The sequence below is a fragment of the Ranitomeya imitator genome, chromosome 2 (genome assembly GCF_032444005.1).
Source record: "Ranitomeya imitator isolate aRanImi1 chromosome 2, aRanImi1.pri, whole genome shotgun sequence".
Taxonomy (NCBI): Eukaryota; Metazoa; Chordata; class Amphibia; order Anura; family Dendrobatidae; genus Ranitomeya; species Ranitomeya imitator.
In genome coordinates this window covers 485,795,478-485,815,187 of record NC_091283.1, presented here as the reverse complement: position 1 = coordinate 485,815,187, position 19,710 = coordinate 485,795,478, and the positions used below count along the sequence as shown (strand labels likewise).

The 19,710-nt window shown below is 46.7% G+C and overlaps 1 protein-coding gene across 2 annotated transcripts in view; it reads left to right on the top strand.

The window, feature by feature from the left end:
* Positions 1–19,710, top strand: part of ADAM11 (ADAM metallopeptidase domain 11) — a 241,547-nt gene that overhangs the window by 169,689 nt on the left and 52,148 nt on the right. The window lies entirely within an intron of this gene.

The window sequence follows — 19,710 nt, the reverse complement described above, 5'->3', positions numbered from 1 at the left end:
ATTATTAGGTATACAGTAACCATAAAGAAATGTAATGGGAAACAAAATGAAACAATGCGAGGAGGGAATTAGGAAAGGGGACATAGAGATACCGTATATACTCGAGTATAAGCCGACCCGAGTTATACTAATATACTAATAAGCCGACCCCCCTAATTTTGCCACAAAAAACTGGGAAAACTTATTGACTCGAGTATAAGCCTAGGGTAGAAAATGCAGCATTTACCGGTGAATTTCAAAAATAAAAATAGATGCTCCATACCGTTCATTATTGCCCCATAGATGCTCCATATACAACTGTGCTATATAGAATGCTCTGCACCGTTGATTATGGCCCCATAGATGCTCCTTATAATGCTGTGCCATATATGCTCTGCACCTTTGATTATGGCCCCATAGGTGCCCCTTATAATGCTGTGCCATATATGCTCTGCACCTTTGATTATGGCCCCATAGGTGCTCCTTATAATGCTGTGCCCCATATATGCTCTGCACCTTTATGGCCCCATAGGTGCTCCTTATAATGCTGTGCCCCATTTATGCTCTGCACCTTTATGGCCCCATAGGTGCTCCTTATAATGCTGTGCCCCATATATGCTCTGCACCTTTATGGCCCCATAGGTGCTCCTTATAATGCTGTGCCCCATATATGCTCTGCACCTTTGATTATGAACCCATAGGTGCTCCTTATAATGCTGTGCCCCTTATATGCTCTGCACCTTTATGGCCCCATAGGTGCTCCTTATAATGCTGTGCCCCTTATATGCTCTGCACCTTTATGGCCCCATAGGTGCTCCTTATAATGCTGTGCCCCTTATATGCTCTGCACCTTTATGGCCCCATAGGTGCTCCTTATAATGCTGTGCCCCATATATGCTCTGCACCTTTATGGCCCCATAGGTGCTCCTTATAATGCTGTGCCCCATATATGCTCTGCACCTTTATGGCCCCATAGGTGCTCCTTATAATGCTGTGCCCCTTATATGCTCTGCACCTTTATGGCCCCATAGGTGCTCCTTATAACGCTGTGCCCCATATATGCTCTGCACCTTTGATTATGGCCCCATAGGTGCTCCTTATAATGCTGTGCCCCTTATATGCTCTGCACCTTTATGGCCCCATAGGTGCTCCTTGTAATGCTGTGCCCCATATATGCTCTGCACCTTTATGGCCCCATAGGTGCTCCTTATAATGCTGTGCCCCATATATGCTCTGCACCTTTATGGCCCCATAGGTGCTCCTTATAATGCTGTGCCCCATATATGCTCTGCACCTTTATGGCCCCATAGGTGCTCCTTATAATGCTGTGCCCCATATATGCTCTGCACCTTTATGGCCCCATAGGTGCTCCTTATAATGCTGTGCCCCATATATGCTCTGCACCTTTATGGCCCCATAGGTGCTCCTTATAATGCTGTGCCCCATATATGCTCTGCACCTTTATGGCCCCATAGGTGCTCCTTATAATGCTGTGCCCCTTATATGCTCTGCACCTTTATGGCCCCATAGGTGCTCCTTATAATGCTGTGCCCCATATATGCTCTGCACCTTTATGGCCCCATAGATGCTCCTTATAATGCTGTGCCCCTTATATGCTCTGCACCTTTATGGCCCCATAGGTGCTCCTTATAATGCTGTGCCCCATATATGCTCTGCACCTTTGATTATGGCCCCATAGGTGCTCCTTAGAATGCTGCCCCATATATGCTCTGCACCTTTATGGCCCCATAGGTGCTCCTTAGAATGCTGCTGGTGCTGCCATAAAAAATAAAAAAAATCACATACTCACCTCTCTTCTCAGGACGCCGGCGCTTTCAATAATTACCTGCTCCTCTGCGGCTCCGTCTCCAGCACTGACGCTCAGCAGAGGGCGCGCACTGACTATGTCACCGCGCCCTCTAACCTGAGCGTCATTGCTAGAGGACGCTGGAGACGGAGCCGGAGCGAGGAGCAGGTAATTATAGCGCTGCGCTCCCCTTACCTGCTCCCAGCGCGGTCCCTGCAGTCCCTGGCTTCTCCGGCGCTGCAGCTTCTTCCTGTAATTGAGCGGTCACATGGCACCGATCATTTACAGCAATGAATATGCGGCTCCTCCCCTATGGGGGTGGAGCTGCCTATTCATTTCTGTAATGAGCGGTGCCATGTGACCGCTCAGTGCAGGAAGAATCTGCAGCGCCGGAAAAGCCAGGGACTGCAGGGACCGCGCTGGGAGCAGGTAAGTATGATTACACGGCCCCCGCTCCCCCTCCCCTGCTGACACCCGGGTATATGACTCGAGTATAAGCCGAGAGGGGGACTTTCAGCCCAAAAAAATGGGCTGAAAATCTCGGCTTATACTAGAGTATATACGGTATATTATTTAGGTGTACACTTCAGGTGATATGTTTGCCAAAAGGGTGACCAGGAATTAGGTGAACAACAACCATAAATACCACTCTTTGTGGAAAATACAGTGGGGGAAATAAGTATTTGATCCCTTGTTGATTTTGTTAGTTTGCCCACTGGCAAAGACATGAACAGTCTATATTTTTAAAGGTAGGTTCATTTTAACATTGAGACATAGAATATCAAAAATAAAATCCAGAAAATCACATTGTATAAAATATATAAATGTATTTGCATTTTGCAGTGAGAAATAAGTATTTGATCCCCTACCAACCATTAAGAGTTCTGGCTCCTACAGACCAGTTAGAAGCTCCTATTCAACTCGTTACCTGCATTAAAGACAGCTGTCTTACATAGTCACCTTTATAAAAGACTCCTGTCCACAGACTCAATTAATCGGTCAGACTGTAATCTCTAAAACATGGGCAAGACCAAAGAACTTTATAAGGATGTCAGGGACAAGATCACAGACCTGCACAAATCTGGAATGGGCTACAAAACCATAAGTAAGATGCTGGGTGAGAAGGAGACAATTGTTGGTGCAATAGTAAGAAAATGGAACAAATACAAAATGATTGTCAATTGACATCAGTCTTTGGCACCATGCAAAATCTCTCCTTGAGGGGTATCCTTGATCATGAGGAAGGTGAGAGATCAGACTAAAACTACAAGGGGGGGGGGGGCTTGTTGGGACCACAGTCACCAAGAAAATCATTGGTAACACATTATGCTGTTAAGGTTTCAAATCCTGCAGTGCCTACAAGGTTCCTTCTCAAGAATGCACATGTGCAGGCAATGAACAACTGGATGATTCTGTGAGTGATTGGGAGAAGGTGCTGTGGTCAGCTGAGACGAAAATTGAGGTCTTTGGCATTAACTCAAATCGTCGTGTTTGGAGGAAGAGAAACACTGTCAAGCACGGAGTTGGAAACAATATGTTTGGGGGTGTTTCTCTGCTAAGGGCACAGGACTACTTCACCGCATCAATGGGAACATGGATGGAGCCTTGTATCGTAAAATCCTGAGTGACAACCTCCTTTTCTCTACCAGGACATTAAAAATGGGTCATGGTTGGGTCTTCCAGCAAGACAATGACCCAAAATATACAGCCAAGGCAACAAAAGAGTGGCTCAAAAAGAAGCACATTAAGGTCTGAAGTGGCCTAGTCAGTCTCCAGATCTTAATCCCATAGAAAACTTATGGAGGGAGTTGAAGCTCCAAGTTGCCAAGTGACAGCCTCAAAATCTTAATGATTTAGAGATGATCTGCAAATTTGAGTGGACCAAAATTCATCCTGACATGTGCGCAAACCTCATCATCAACTACAAAAAACTTCTGACTGCTGTGATTGCCAACAAGGGTTTTGCCACAAAGTATTAAGTCTTGTTTGCCAACGGGATCAAATACTTATTTCTCACTGCAAAATGCAAATAAATTGATACAATTTATACAATGTTATTTTCTGGATTTTATTTTTGATATTCTATCTCTCAATTTTAACCCCTTTACCCCCAAGAGTGGTTTGCACGTTATTGACCGGGCCAATTTTTCACAATTCCGACCACTGTCCCTTTATGAGGTTATAACTCTGGAAAACTTCAACGGATCCCAGTGATTCTGACATTGTTTTCTCGTGACATATTGTACTTCATAATAGTGGTAAAATTTCTTTGATATTACCTGCGTTTATTTGTGAAAAAAATGGAAATTTGACGAAAATTTAGAAAATTTCGCAATTTTCCAACTTTGAATTTTTATGCAATTAAATCACAGAGATATGTCACACAAAATACTTAATAAGTAACATTTCCCACATGTCTACTTTACATCAGCATAATTTTGGAACCAAATTTTGTTTTTATTAGGGAGTTATAAGGGTTAAAACTTGACCAGCAATTTCTCATTTTTACAACACCATTTTTTTTTTTTTTTTTAGGGACCACATCTCATTTGAAGTCATTTTGAGGGGTCTATATGATAGAAAATACCCAAGTGTGACACCATTCTAAAAACTGCACCCCTCAAGGTGCTCAAAACCACATTCAAGAAGTTTATTAACCCTTCAGGTGTTTCACAGGAATTTTTTGGAATGTTTAAATAAAAATGAACATTTAACTTTTTTTTCACAAAAAATGTACTTCAGCTCCAATTTGTTTTATTTCACCAAGGGTAACAGGAGAAAATGGACCCCAAAAGTTGTTGTACAATTTGTCCTGAGTACTCAGATACCCCATATGTGGGGGTAAACCACTGTTTGGGCGCATGACAGAGCTCGGAAGTGAAGGAGCGCCATTTGACTTTTCAATGCAAAATTGACTGGAATTGAGATGGGACGCCATGTTGCGTTTGGAGAGCCCCTGATGTGCCTAAACAATGAAACCCCCCACAAGTGACACCATTTTGGAAAGTAGACCCCCCTAAGGAACTTATCTAGATTTGTGGTGAGCACTTTGACCCACCAAGGGCTTCACAAAAGTTTATAATGCAGAGCCGTAAAAATAAAATAAAATTTTTTTCCCACAAAAATTATTTTTTAGCCCCCAGTTTTGTATTTTCCCGAGGGTGACAGGAGAAATTGGACCCCCAAAGTTGTTGTCCAATTTGTCCTGAGTACGCTGATACCCCACATGTGGGGGAAACCACCATTTGGGCGCATGGGAGGGCTCGGAAGGGAAGGAGCGCCATTTGGAATGCAGACTTAGATGGAATGGTCTGCAGGCGTCACATTGCGTTTGCAGAGCCCCTAATGTACCTAAACAGTAGAAACTCCCCACAAGTGACACCATTTTGGAAAGTAGACCCCCTAAGGAACTCATCTAGATGTGTTGTGAGAGCTTTGAACCCCCAAGTGTTTCACTACAGTTTATAACTCAGAGCCGTGCAAATAAAAAATATTTTTTTTTCCACAAAAATTATTTTTTAGCCCCCAGTTTTGTATTTTTCCAAGGGTAACAGGAGAAATTGGACCCTAAATATTGTTGACCAATTTGTCCTGAGTACGCTGATACCCGATATGTGGGGGGAACCACCATGTGAGCACATGGCAGAGCTCGGAAGGGAAGGAGCATCATTTGGAATGCAGACTTAGATTGATTGGTCTGCAGGCGTCACATTGCGTTTGCAGAGCCCCTAATGTACCTAAACAGTAGAAACCCCACACAAGTGACCCCATATTGGAAACTAGACCTCCCAAGGAACTTATCTAGATGTGTTTTGAGAACTTTGAGCCCCCAAGTGTTTCAGTACAGTTTATAACGCAGAGCCGTGAAAATAAAAATCTTTTTTTTTTCCCACAAAAATTATTTTTTAGCCCCCAGTTTTGTATTTTACCAAGAGTAACAGGAGAAATTGAACCCCAAAAGTTGTTGTCCAATTTGTCCTGAGTACGCTGATACCCCATTTGTTTGGGTAAACCCCTGTTTGGGCACACGGGAGAGCTCGGAAGGGAAGGAGCACTGTTTTACTTTTTCAGCGCAGAATTGGCTGGCATTGAGATTGGACGCCATGTTGTGTTTGGAGAGCCCCTGATGTGCCTAAACAGTGGAAACCCCCCAATTATAACTGAAACCCTAATCCAAACACACCCCTAACCCTAATCCCAACGGTAACCCTAACCACACCTTTAACCCAGACACACCCCTAATCCCAACCCTATTCCCAACCGTAAATGTAATCCAAACCCTAACCGTAACTTTAGCCCCAACCGTAACTGTAGCCTTAACCCTAGCCCTAACCCTAGCCCTAACCCTAACTCTAGCTCTAACCCTAGCCCTAACCCTAATGGGAAAATGGAAATAAATACATTTTTTTAATTTTTTTATTTTTCCCTAACTAAGGGGGTGATGAAGGGGGGTTTGATTTACTTTTATAGCGGGTTTTTTAGCGGATGGATTTTTATGATTAGCAGCTGTCACACACTGAAAGACGCTTTTTATTGCAAAAAATATTTTTTGCGTTGCCACATTTTGAGAGCTATAATTTTTCCATATTTGAGTCCACAGAGTCATGTGAGGTCTTGTTTTTTGCGGGACGAGTTGACGTTTTTATTGGTAACATTTTCAGGCACGTGACATTTTTTGATCGCTTTTTATTCCGATTTTTGTGAGGCAGAATGACCAAAAACCAGCTATTCATGAATTTCTTTTGGGGGAGGCTTTATGCCGTTCCGCGTTTGGTAAAATTGATAAAGCTGTTTTATTCCTCGGGTCAGTACGATTACAGCGATACCTCATTTATATCATTTTTTTTATGTTTTGGCGCTTTTATACTATAAAAACTATTTTATAGAAAAAAGAATTATTTGTGCATCACTTTATTCTGAGGACTATAACTTTTTTATTTTTTTACTGATGATGCTGTATGGTGGCTCATTTTTTGCGGGACAAGATGACGTTTTCAATGGTACCATGGTTATTTATATCTGTCTTTTTGATCGCGTGTTAATCCACTTTTTGTTCAGTGGTATGATAATAAAGCGTTGTTTTTTTACCTCGTTTTTTTTTTTTCTTACGGTGTTTACTGAAGGGGATAACTAGTGGGACAGTTTTATAGGTTGGGTCGTTACGGACGCGGCGATGCTAAATATGTGTACTTTTATTGTTTGTTTGTTTTTTATTTAGATAAAGAAATGTATTTATGGGAATAATATTTTTTTTTTCTTTATTTAGGAATTTTTTTTTTTTTTTTTTTTTTTTTACACATGTGGAAATTTTTTTTTTTTACTTTGTCCCATGGGGGGGACATCACAGATCGCTGATCTGACAGTTTGCACAGCACTCTGTCAGATCAGCGATCTGACTTACAGTGCTGCAGGCTTACCAAGCGTCTGCTCTGAACAGGCTCTTGATAAGCCACCTCCCTCCCTGCTATGGCCATTTTGGATCCGGGGCTGCTGCAGGAAGGAAGGTAAGAGACCCTTGCAGCAACGCGATCACATCGCGTTGCTACGGGGGTCTCAGGGAAGCACGCAGGGAGCCCCCTCCCTGCGCGATGCTTCCCTATACCGCCGACACACCGCGATCATGTTTGATCGTGGTGTGCTAGGGGTTAATGTGCCGGGGGCGGTCCGTGACCGCTCCTGGCACATCGTGCCGGATGTCAGCTGCGATAGATGCAGCTGACACCCGTCCGCGATCGGCCGCGCTCCCCCCGTGAGCGCGGCCGATCGTGTTGGACGTACTATTCCGTCCGTGGGAATTAAGGCCCACCCCACATGGACGGAATAGTACGTCCAATGCCTGAAAGGGGTTAAAATTAACCTACCCTTAAAATTATAGACTGTTCATGTCTTTGTCAGTGGGCAAACTTACAAAATCAGCAAGTGATCAAATACTTATTTCCCCCACTGTAGGTGCATTATGGTTTTTATAGGAAAACATTAACTATATTTACAGCTGAAATAATTTCTTCACCGAAAGGAATGTTGGAGCACTTCCAATTCCTAGCAATGGCTAGTTTCCTAGCCATAAGAATATGAGCAGTGATTATTTTGCCTTGAGGTGGAATTTTGTTCATGTCCTAGAAGAGTAGCTAGAGAAGAGGAACGTAAACTAGGAATTTGGAAGACTCAAGAGACCAAAACAAAGATGGATCTCCACAAGTCTGTCAAGTTTGGACAGGATCAAAGAATATATATGAATATCCCTTTCATTCCACAACCCCTCCAGAATAATGATAATGTGCCAGGATAGATAATACTAAGTTTTCACAGTGTGTGGTACCATCTGAAAATAGTTTTCATTGCTGATGCTACATGTGTAGCACAGTGGAAGATTTTGTGGATAAATGATAGAGAAGTGATCCAAGTACTGTTGGGGAAGAAGTTGCCCAGATTGTTCTCTTAGGACAGGAAAGGGGTAGATTTAGTGAAATCATCTTTGCCATTTAACATCGCATATTTTGGGTGGAGGCCTCCAAGATAATTCAGTATAGACCATAGAGTGAATATGTTAGCATTTTCTCAAACTGAAAACGGAGAGTATTAGTATATGTCTGATTCTCAAATATTTATAGAAGTATCAGTGTGACACTTGGCAGTATTGGTGTAAATATTCAAATCCATGAAGGTTATTCCTATCCAACAAATCTCTCACGAGGTAGATTCCTTTTCTTTATCGCTTCATTGGAGGACACAGTTAACCATGGGTGTGTGCTGCTGTCCCTAGGAGGCTGACACTAGGCAAAAAAAAAAATATAGCTCCTCCTCAGCAGTATACACCCACCGACAGGAACAAAGCAACTCAGTTTAAGCTTAGTGTCTGTAGGAGGCGGACCTGGATCTGATCCCAGATCCGCATTTTCCCTTGCAGGTTCCCTGTTCGTGTTTTATTAATCTTCTTCCTTTGTTTTTCAGGTTCTTTGTTCTAGGGTAACAGGGTGTAGTGTCTCTTTTCCCATATGTATGCGACCGAGAGAGCAGTGTGTTGTCATCCACATCGCCCACTCTCGGACCTGCAGCCATGACTTCTCTCCCCTGTCACCCAGGGTGATTTTTGGTGGCCAGTCCTTGCCTTTTCCCTCCTCACCCCTCTCCTCATAGAGGGCTGAGGGGAAGACAATGATCACCAGCGGGGGCCTCCATCCTTCTTGCAAGGGGTTGATGCCGTCTTCTGCACCATCCTGAGTCGGTGCAAGAAGGAGGATTCCCATTGCCAGTGACCCTCTCCCACCCGATGGCTCCTGATGGATGCTCATCCGTGAAGAGGACTCATGGACCCACCTGCTGCTAAGGTATTCTTTCCAAGTTCCCCCCCCCCCCGTCAGGCGCAGCCGGTTCCCTTCTCACTCCTGTCCCTTTTTTGGGACAGGGTTCCTCCACTGACAGCGGCGCGCAGCAAGTACCTTTATTTCCTTTCAGCCCGGCCATATTTTTCAGCCCCGGCTATTTAATATGGCCACACCTCCTTCTTCCCCGGCAGCGCGCTTTAAATTTTGCGCTCTTGTCGGATCTGTCAGGGTCCCGCGCGCACTTTCTTTCGGCGCCCTTTTTCTTTCACCACCCACCAACTGCCAGCCTATCAAGCCAGTGCTTTCTTTTTTGACGACCGGCAGATTCTCTCTGCTGGCCACGCCCCACCGTGTATCGGCCAATCAGAGGGGCACTTTTGTTTTGGCGTCCGGCAGATCTTCTCGGATGGCCACGCCCCCTGGTGCATCGGCCACTCAGAGGGGCGCTTTCGTTTTTTTCATGCTTCGTCTCATCGGCCAACCGGATTCATCTCCTTCCCATCCAGCTTCTCTTGCCACACCGCCTGCTCTACAGCGCGTGGTTGTGTCTGCACAGCGGGGGGAGGGGGGCATCTTTGCTGGATCCTGCGTTTTCAGTCTCCAGTCTCTCTGCATCTGCCTCAGACTAGGGGGACACAGCTATCCTGGGTCCTCTGCTATTCATCGCTACATCGGGTAGGCTCCCTCCATTATAACACTCCTCAGCAGTACCTCAAGCTCGACTTATGCCCAACTCTCCAGAGGTATTTCGCCCCCCTCAAAACCCACTGTCATTCGTTACGCTTGCGCCCACTGCCAAATAAAGTGGTCCTTAGGTCAGTCCTCCCCGTTATGCCGGTCCTGCAGTCCTTCCACCATGTCTGCCCCACAGGGGCACCCTAATGACCGGGATGAGAGCACACCCCTCCCCCCGGAGTGGGCTGTTGCTATGTCTCAGTCAGTCTCCGACCTGACTAAGGTTTCCCAGTCCCTGGTCCAGGTCCTAGAACGCTTTCCACATCTATCTGCAGCCACAAGGGTTCCGAACGCCTCTTAGACCGATTCACATGACCTTTGCAGGGACAGATCGGGAAAAGGGGCTAGGAAGCGGGCTCACTCTAGCTCCTCATCCAATTCCCCGGGCCCCTCAGCATCTTCCAGGGTGCCCCTCTCTCCCCATTCCTCTTCCTCAGCGGCAGATTTTGGGTCAGATGTGCTATCCCAGTCCGGATCTGAATCCGATACAGACCAGGTGTCAAAGATGCAGGGCATGGTAGATAGCCTTATCCTGGCTATTACACAAACTCTTAAGCTAAAAGAGGATGAGGTTCTCGCTGAAGAGCAATCCGTCTCCTCCAAACGGGTAAAACGTCCTTCTCGGACTTCCCCTAATCATAAGGAGTTTGAGACAACTATGGCTAAACATTGGGAACGTCTCGGTAGGCTCTTCTCGGGAAGGAAGCAGCTATATATCCTCTATTCCTTTAGTCCAGATCTTGTCGGCAAGTGGGCAGAGTCCCCTGTAGTGGACCCGCCTGTCTCCCGTATATCTTCCAAAACAGTTCTCTCTCTGCCAGATGGGGCATCTCTTAAGAATGCTACAGACAGACAGATTGAGTCCTTGGCCAAGTCAGCCTTTGAAGCGGCTGGTGCCTCTCTCTGCCCCAGCTTCGCCTCCACCTGGGTGGCTAAGTCCATCTCTGCCTGGGCCGAAATACTTTGCCAAGGCATTTCTCCAGATGAGCTGGCAGATTTGGCGGACCAGATTGCTCACGCCAGAAATACCTTTTGGCTGTCTCCTCAGATGCGGCCAGAGCAAGCAGCAACATCACTGCCATACGCCGCATCCTTTGGTTGAAGGCATGGAATGCTGATCCAACCTCTAAAAAGTCACTCATCAACCTGGCCTTTCAGGGTTCTAGGCTCTTTGGGTCCAGACTGAACCAGATAATTTCAGAGACTACCAGGGGTAAAAGTACTTCTCTTCCTCAGTCCAGAACTAGATGTCCCTTTAACAAGAAAGGGCCTCTGCCGTTTTGTTCCTTTCGATCTTTCTCCTCCTCAGGGACTACCTCCCAGGAGGACCGTTCATCAGCCCCAAGTGAAAAAAGGAAGCCATCCTTCAAACCTGCACCTCACTAGAGGGGTAAAGGCCACCCATCAAAGTCTTCGGGGTCCCATTCCCACAGGTTCTCCTCTAAGTGATGGGTCACCCTCACCTGGAAATGTTTGCAGGGTGGGAGGCAGACTTCTTTTCTTCAGAGATGCTTGGTTGTCGTGGGTCAACGACACCTGGGTCAGAGAGATCGTTACGTCCGGTTACAAGATCGACTTTTCTTCCTCCCCAGGCAGACATTTCTTTCTGTCTCGCCTGCCAAAACTTCCATCTCAAGCCCCAAGGGTTCTTCAGGCCGTCTCTTCTCTTCTACACTCAGGAGTAATCATATCAATTCCTTGGAATGAATGATTTTCAGGGTTCTACTCCAATCTTTTTGTAGTCCTGAAGAAAGATGGATCGCTCCTTCCAATCTTGGATCTCAAGCAGTTGAACCGTCACGTTCGGATCCGCCACTTCAGGATGGAGTCCCTACGCTCGGTGATCGCCTCCATGGAGCCAGGAGAATTCCTTTGTTCCGTAGACATCCAGGACGCCTGTCTCCACAATCTGATTTTTGCGATCCAGGAGGATCATTATCAGTTCACGGCCCTTCCTTTCGGCATGGTGTCTGCTCCCAGGGTGTTCACGAAGGTCATGGCAGCAGTCATGGCCATCCTTCATTCCAAGGGGATTCTCATAATCATCTGATCAAGGGACAGTCCCGTCAAGACTGCGATCAGAGTCTTCAGATCATTCTGGACACTCTCATCCATCTAGGCTGGTGTTATGGCTGGCAATCAGGCAACACAGCGTGCAGTAATCAGCGCACATACAGAGATCTGACAATAACCAAAAACAATAGGACGAGCTCTGAGACGTGGAATCTCTGTAGACTGCAGTACCTGATCTATCCTCACACAACTATAAGCAGCAGTGGATTGCGCCTATCACTACCTATGCAACTCGGCACTGCCTGAGGAGCTGACTAGCCTGAAGATAGAAATACAAGCCTGACTTACCTCAGAGAAATACCCCAAAGGAATAGGCAGCCCCCCACATATAATGACTGTTAGCAAGATGAAAAGACAAACGTAGGAATGAAATAGATTCAGCAAAGTGAGGCCCGATATTCTAGACAGAGCGAGGATAGCAAAGAGAACTATGCAGTCTACAAAAAACCCTAAAACGAAAACCACGCAAAGGGGCAAAAAGACCCACCGTGCCGAACTAACAGCACGGCGGTGCACCCCTTTGCTTCTCAGAGCTTCCAGCAAAAGTTAATAGCAAGCTGGACAGAAAAAACAGAAAACAAACTAGAAGCACTTATCTAGCAGAGCAGCAGGCCAAAGGAAAGATGCAGTAGCTCAGATCCAACACTGGAACATTGACAAGGAGCAAGGAAGACAGACTCAGGTGGAGCTAAATAGCAAGGCAGCCAACGAGCTCACCAAAACACCTGAGGGAGGAAGCCCAGAGACTGCAATACCACTTGTGACCACAGAAGTGAATTCAGCCACAGAATTCACAACAGGCTGGATAGTCAACAGGGAGAAGTCCTCCCTAATCCCAGCTCAGTGCCTGGTGTTCCTAGGTATGGATTTCGACACAGCTAAAGCTCGTGTCTTCCTCCCAAAGGAGAAGTTTGCATCTCTTTGCCAGCAAATCCGCTCGCTGAAGCGTCCAGCCCCCCTTCCTCTACGGTCCTGCATGAAAATGATTTCCTCCATGGAAGCCGTGCCTTTTGCCCAGTTCCACACTCGGCCTCTTCAACTGGCTCTCTTGTCTGCTTGGGACAAGAGGACTACTTCCTGGACTGACCGGTTTTTCTGCCTCTCAAAGTGAGGCAATCTCTGACTCGGTGGACACTGTCCGCATCGGTTCTGCGCGGGAGGTCTTTTCTCCCTCTCCGGTGGCAAGTCATCACCACCGATGCCAGTCTTCTTAGTTGGGGAGCGGTCTTCCTTCATCATGCAGCACAGGGTCGCTGGAACGCTCAGGAGGCCCTTCTCCCCATCAATCTATTAGAGATCAGGGCAATATTCCTTGGTCTTCTTCACTGGCAGTCGCTCGTCTCAGGCAAGCCGATCCGCATTCAGTCGGACAACGCCACAGCTGTGGCCTACATAAATCACCAAGATGGAACTCGCAGCAAACAAGTGATGTCAGAGGTGTCAAAGATTCTGAGATGGGCAGAATGGCACGTCCCTGCCTTATCGGCTATTCACATTCCAGGGGTGGAAAATTGAGCAGCCGATTTTCTGAGTCGTCAGGGTCTCGAATCAGGCGAGTGGTCTCTCAATCCCACTGTCTTCAACCAGATATGCCAGAGATGGGGCACTCCAGGCGTCAACCTCATGGTGTCTCGGATGAACCACAAGATTCCTCGGTTCGTTGCCAGGTCCCGACATCCGCTGGGCATCGGTTGCGATGCCCTTGTGGTCCCATGGTCCCAGTTTCAACTGCCTTATCTTTTTCCGCCTCTCTCCTTGATTCTGAGAGGCATGAAAGAGATAAAGGCAGAAGGGATTCCTGTTATCCTGTTAGCCCCAGACTGGCAAAGACTGCCCTGGTACGTGGAGCTGGTCAACATGCTCATGGACATTCACTGGAGGCTTCCAGACAGTCCAGATCTTCTATCACAAGGCCCGTTCTTCCACTCGAGTTTAACGGCATGGGCATTGAGGCCCCCGTCCTGAATGAAGCTGGTTTTTCTCATAAGGTCATTCAGACCATGATTAAGGCGAGAAAACCAGCATCCTCGCGCATCTACCACAGATGTTGGAAGGCCTTCTTCCAGTGGTGTGAGGAGAACAACTTGTTCCTAATGTCCTTTTCCCTTCCTTCCGTCCTTGCCTTTCTCCAGGCGGGTCTTTACTCTGGTCTGTCTCTAGTACCCTTAAGGGAGAGGTTTCCGCTCTGTCCATTCTCTACCAGAGAGATCTAGCTTCTCATTCGCAGGTGAAAACTTTTCTTCAGGGGGTCGCCCACCTGCTGCCGGTGCCACCTTACCATTCCCCGTTAGATCCATGGGATTTGAACCTTGTCCTTAGTGCTTTTCAGTGCACGCCTTTTGAACCCATCCAGGACATCATGGAAGGTAATGGAATCGCCATTACCTCTATCAGGACGGTTTCTGAGCTGGCACCTCTGTCTTGTCGTTCTCCTTTCCTGATCTTGCATCAGGACAAGGAAGTCCTTCGACCCGTTCCTTCTTTTCTCCCCAAGGTTGTTTCTGCTTTTCACATCAATGAAGACATTGTCCTTCCTTCTTTTTGTCCTTCCCCTGGAAAAGTACCTCCACAAGCTGGATTTGGTCAGAACTATTCGGGTCTATCGCTCTAGGACTGCTTCTTTTCGTTAGTCTGATTCCCTTTTTGTCATCCCCGAAGGTCATAGTAAGGGGCTCTCAGCTTCTAAGTCCACTATTGCTCTTTGAATTCGTTCGGCAATATTGGAGGCATACTACGTCCAGGACAAACAGCCTCCTCTGGGAGTGAAGCAAGATAAGTGAAAGCAGTCAGAGGGGAGCGCAGAGGAATCGACCCAGGGAAGGGGAGATAAAAGGGAGTTGTTGCGCACCACCGCAGCTCCAGCTGAATACCTCCAAAGGAGGATAAGAGCGTGTGTCAAACAGAAATCAGTCCCAGGAGCGCTGAAGGAAACTCAGACAACATATGTCGTTTACCACAATGCATTTCGACGGTACACACCGTCTTCTTCCCACCTGAAGAAGACGGTGTGTACCGTCGAAACGCGTTGTGGTAAATGACATATGTTGTCTGAGTTTCCTTCATTGCTGCTGGGTCTGATTTCTGTTTGACACATCCTCTGGGAGTGAAGGCTCACTCCACTTGGGCCGTGGGGGCTTCCTGGGCTGTTCGTCACCAGGCCGCAACCTGGTCGTCCTTGCACACCTTTGCGAGGTTTTACAGGTTCATACCCATGCCTCGTCCGATACAGGATTGGGTGGGAAGGATGGGTGGGCACTGGCAAACCTATATCCTTTTTTTTTTTAGCATTCTTTCTATTCCCACCCTTGGGACTGCTTTTGGACTTCCCATGGTTACCTGTGTCCCCCAATGAAGCGATAAAGAAAGAGGGATTTTTGGTACTCATTGTAAAATCTCTTTCTTGGAGCCTTCATTGGGGGACACAGCACCCTCCCTAATGTTTGTACCATTGTTGGGCCCACGTGCCTTTGTTTTGAGTTGGTACATATGTTGAGCTTTTCATGCTTCTCCTACTTTTACACAACTTGAGTTGCTTTGTGCCTGTTGGTGGGTCTGTACTGCTGAGGAGGAGCTATTTTTTTCTTTTTTTGCCTAGTGTCAGCCTCCTAGCGACAGCAGCACACGTGGTTACCTGTATCCCCCAATGAAGGCTCCAAGAAAGATTTTACGGTGCATACCAAAAATCCCTCTTTTGTTTCCAGTCTTTAAGATGGATATCTGGGAGGAGCAATTCCAAAGTTTCAATGGGAACCACCGGAAAGGGGGAACTAACTTGATTGTTCTGCCGTTTACATTTCTTCCAGATCTGTAAATAAGTGGAAATCATGCTCAGCCTAAAGGGAAGAGGAAGGAGTTTGGGTAGGGATGTAATGAATAAAACTGTGGGTTTTTGTAGGGGTAAGATGATTCCATATGAACCCAGTGTTGAGACAATTCTCCCGCCCATCGACATTTCAGAAAGTTAATTTGAGAAGCTAAATATTAATCATTTAGATTGTGTCGGTTGAGTCCTCTGGATTTTTTGTTCAGTATTTTAGTGGCAATTCTAGGTTTCCTAGGTGTCCAGATGAACTAGTTTAGGATGTTTTGTGCCTGATTAAAAAAATGGCTGTGGTAGGAGAATAGGTAGAGCATAGAGAAGAAATACATTTTTGGTAGAAAGAGCATTTGGAAAGCTGCTATCCGTCCGGTCCAGGAGGACTCACTTTTGAACATGTTTAAGATATCCGAGGACAGAGATTTCAGCATGGGTAGATAATTTGCTGTGTTTAATTGATAATTTGTTGCAGTTGTGTGAAGTACCAAGTTGTTCATTTGCCAAGTCTGCCAGTTTAGATTATATTTAGATTTAATACTTATTTGTACAGGAAAGGGAAACTGTCACGATCAGCTGCAGCCGCTGGTGTGTCCCAGCCCATAGACGCCCCCACAAAGACTGAACACGATGGTGTAAGGCGCGCATTCCCCGGGGACGCAATACGGACCCTTTATACCGCAGAGGGAGTCCCGGGCCTACCCGAACTAGGGGAGGGCAGAGACTGGGCTTCTGTGGCAGCTGAGCATGTGGACAAGGAAAGGACTTGATAACACTGCACAACTTCAGGTATAGAGAAAGTAAAGTTTACTAAAGTAAAGTCACACAGTACATAAACAAAACATAATGACATCATGCTCCTGATTCCACACCTCCCAGAAGGGTACCACCCAGTGGACCCCAAGGCACCAACGGATTACTGAGGCACACATAGGCGGGACATCAGGACACAGGCAGGACATCAGGGTACACGAGGTCATCAGGACGCAGGCAAGACATCAGGGTACAGACAGGACATAAGGACATCTGGACCCAGGGTCACCGGCAGACATTAGACAGGAGTCATTCTGTCTCGGACATCCGACACGACCTACAGGCACCACCACAGTCATCAGGCTCCAAGCTCCAGACAACGGTCATCAGGTCCAGACTGCGGTCGTCAGACTCCAGACATCAGACCTAGGAAGGAACTCAAGCGGGATGATGCTAGATCTTCAGGGTTTCTGGGCCTGCCAGGAGCTAGCACCGCATGGTAGGCATAGCACAGAGTAATAGATGCTCAGCAGAAACACCGGTTACAAGAAACTCAAAATCACTGGGTGCAAGACTCCAGATGTAGAGGGATTCCAGGAACATAACAGAGCAGACACCGTTCAGACAGGGTAAGGTACAGGATCAAGGATTCGAGCCTGGATATACCGCCTCCAGGACAGGCGCCAAAACAGGACAAAACAGGAATCAAGGCAAGGACTTTGGTACCAAAACATAGACAGGAGAGGTGCAGGAACACAAACACACATAGCAAAGTTCAGGGGCTTTGTGAGTAGCTCAGGCCCCACCCATAGGGAAGAGGAACTTTATATAGGAGCTGCCCCTCAGCAATGGCTGGGGACAGCATTTCAAGTACACACACTAACCCTGATAAAAGCAGGGGAGGTGTGGCCGTGCACGCCCTAAGCACAAACAGAAACCATTACAGCACAATCAGTGCAGGAACTGTGGCACCTGGCAGCGACTGCATGCCCAAATGCACATGGAAAGTCATGCACCAGCTGCAAATGACCTCGCAACCCGCGGACAGTTTCCACAGCGGCAACCAGGGACCGCACATGTGGATGGTCATCCAGCAGAGCAAAGACCTAACCACCATGTACGGCTATGCAGCAAAGCAGGGAACTGAGAAGGCTCCATATAGGTAACAGCCAACAGTATCCCAGCTCAATTAGGGGAAAAGGAGCAAAGGGTTAAAGCAAAGACATGCATTGTCACGCCAAAAACCAGATACAGACAGAACGGTGTGACAGAAACATGCACATGAAGTACTTGTGAAGCCTATAATATGAAAGGGAGCCATAATGCCTTGTAAAGAAATAGTGTTCATGGTTTCCTATTTTTATACCTCAGTACAGTGGATAATCGCTTGATCCATAGATTCAATAAACATAACAAAGATTTACTGGGGCAGGGAGCAACCCTGTCTCTTCCCATTAGTGATTACAAAATTCTGATAATATTGCACCCAGGGCCGGTTTAAGACAAAGTGGGACCCTGGGCAAAATTAAAGTGGAGCCCCAAATGCTCACATATTGCACCATCACACAGAAATATTTCTGTTGCATTTACATGCCCTGAGTTCAGGCTGCTAAACTAATGTGATCAACAATGTTGAAGTCATTCAGAGTATACTGCAGCCCCCTCGCAGAGTATACCGCAGCCCCCTCACAGAGTATACTGCAGCCCCTTCAGAGTGTAATGTAGTCCCCTCAGAGTATAATGCAGCCCCCCACACACAGTATAATGCAGCCCCTTCAGAGTATATTGTAGACCCCTCAGAGTATAATGCAGCCCCATACACAGTATAATGCAGCCCACCAGAGTATAGTGCAGCCCCCTCAGAGTCTAATGCAGTCCCCCACACACAGTATAATGCAGCCTCCTCAGAGTATAAAGTAGCTCCCTCACAGTATAATGCCGCCCCCTCAGAGTATAATGCAGCCTCCTCAAAGTATAATGCAGCCCCCTCAAAGTATAATGCAGCCCCCTCAGTGTATAATGCAGCCCCACACACAGTATAGTGCAGCCCCCTCAGTATAATGCAGCCCCTTCAGAATATAATGCAGCCCCACACACAGTATAACTCTGCCCCCCAACAAACACACACACATGGTATAATGCAGCCCCCCCATATATACATGAAGTATAATTCAGCCCCCCACAAACACACACACAACATAGTGCAGCTGCCCACACACAGTATAATGCAGCCCCCCCACACAGTGTAAAATGCAGCCCCTTCAGAGAATAATGCAGCCCTACACACAGTATAAAGCAGTCCCCTCAGAGTATAAAGCAGCCCCCTCAGAGTATAATGCAGCTCCCACACACACACACGGTATAATTCACTTCACCCACAAGCACACACACAGTATAGTGCAGCCCCCTCCAATCACAGTATAATGCACCCCCCACACACAGTATAGTGCAGTCCCCCACATACACAGTATAATGCAGTCCCTCCACAAAAAGTATAATGCAGCTCCCCTACACACAGTATTGTGCAGTCCCCCCACACACAGTATAGTGCAGCAGACACACACAGAATGCTTACCTCTCCTCCTCGCCCTGCTCTGGCTTCTGCAGAGCATCTCAGCTCTCCTGCTGGCACACACTGTGTCATAGGCAGAGGGGAGTGATGGGAGAGGGAGTGTCATCTGACGCTCTGTCCTCCATCACTGCTTTCAACTATATGTATGATGCCGATAAGTTGAATGATCAAGGGCCCCATAGCGGCCGTGTGGTGTGCAGATATTAGTGGCACGTCACTGGCTGTGGACCCCTGGAGGAGTGTAGGCCCTAGGCAGCTGCCTGGTATGCCGGCCCTGATGGCACCATTAGTATACACTCTAACTGACAGGGTGAAGAATAGGTCTGAAATTGTGTGGTATATTCAGTGTTTTGGCAATGTAATAATTGTCGCTGACAACATATCTTTAGGAAGTTCTCCTAGTTCAATGACCTTGTGGAACATTTTAGTTATAAACAGGGTTAGTTTATCCCTGAATGATATGTAATAAGCATTAGAAAGTCCATCTGGACCCGGGGTTTTGTTTATAAGTAAGGGTTGGATTATTTTGCTAATTTCTGTGGGCATTCAGGACATCTTTTTTTTTTTTCTTCTAAGTTTAGGTAGTTGTAGTTTTGATAGGAAGGATTGAATACTTGAAGCAGAGGGCTTCGGGGAACCCTTTATATCACAT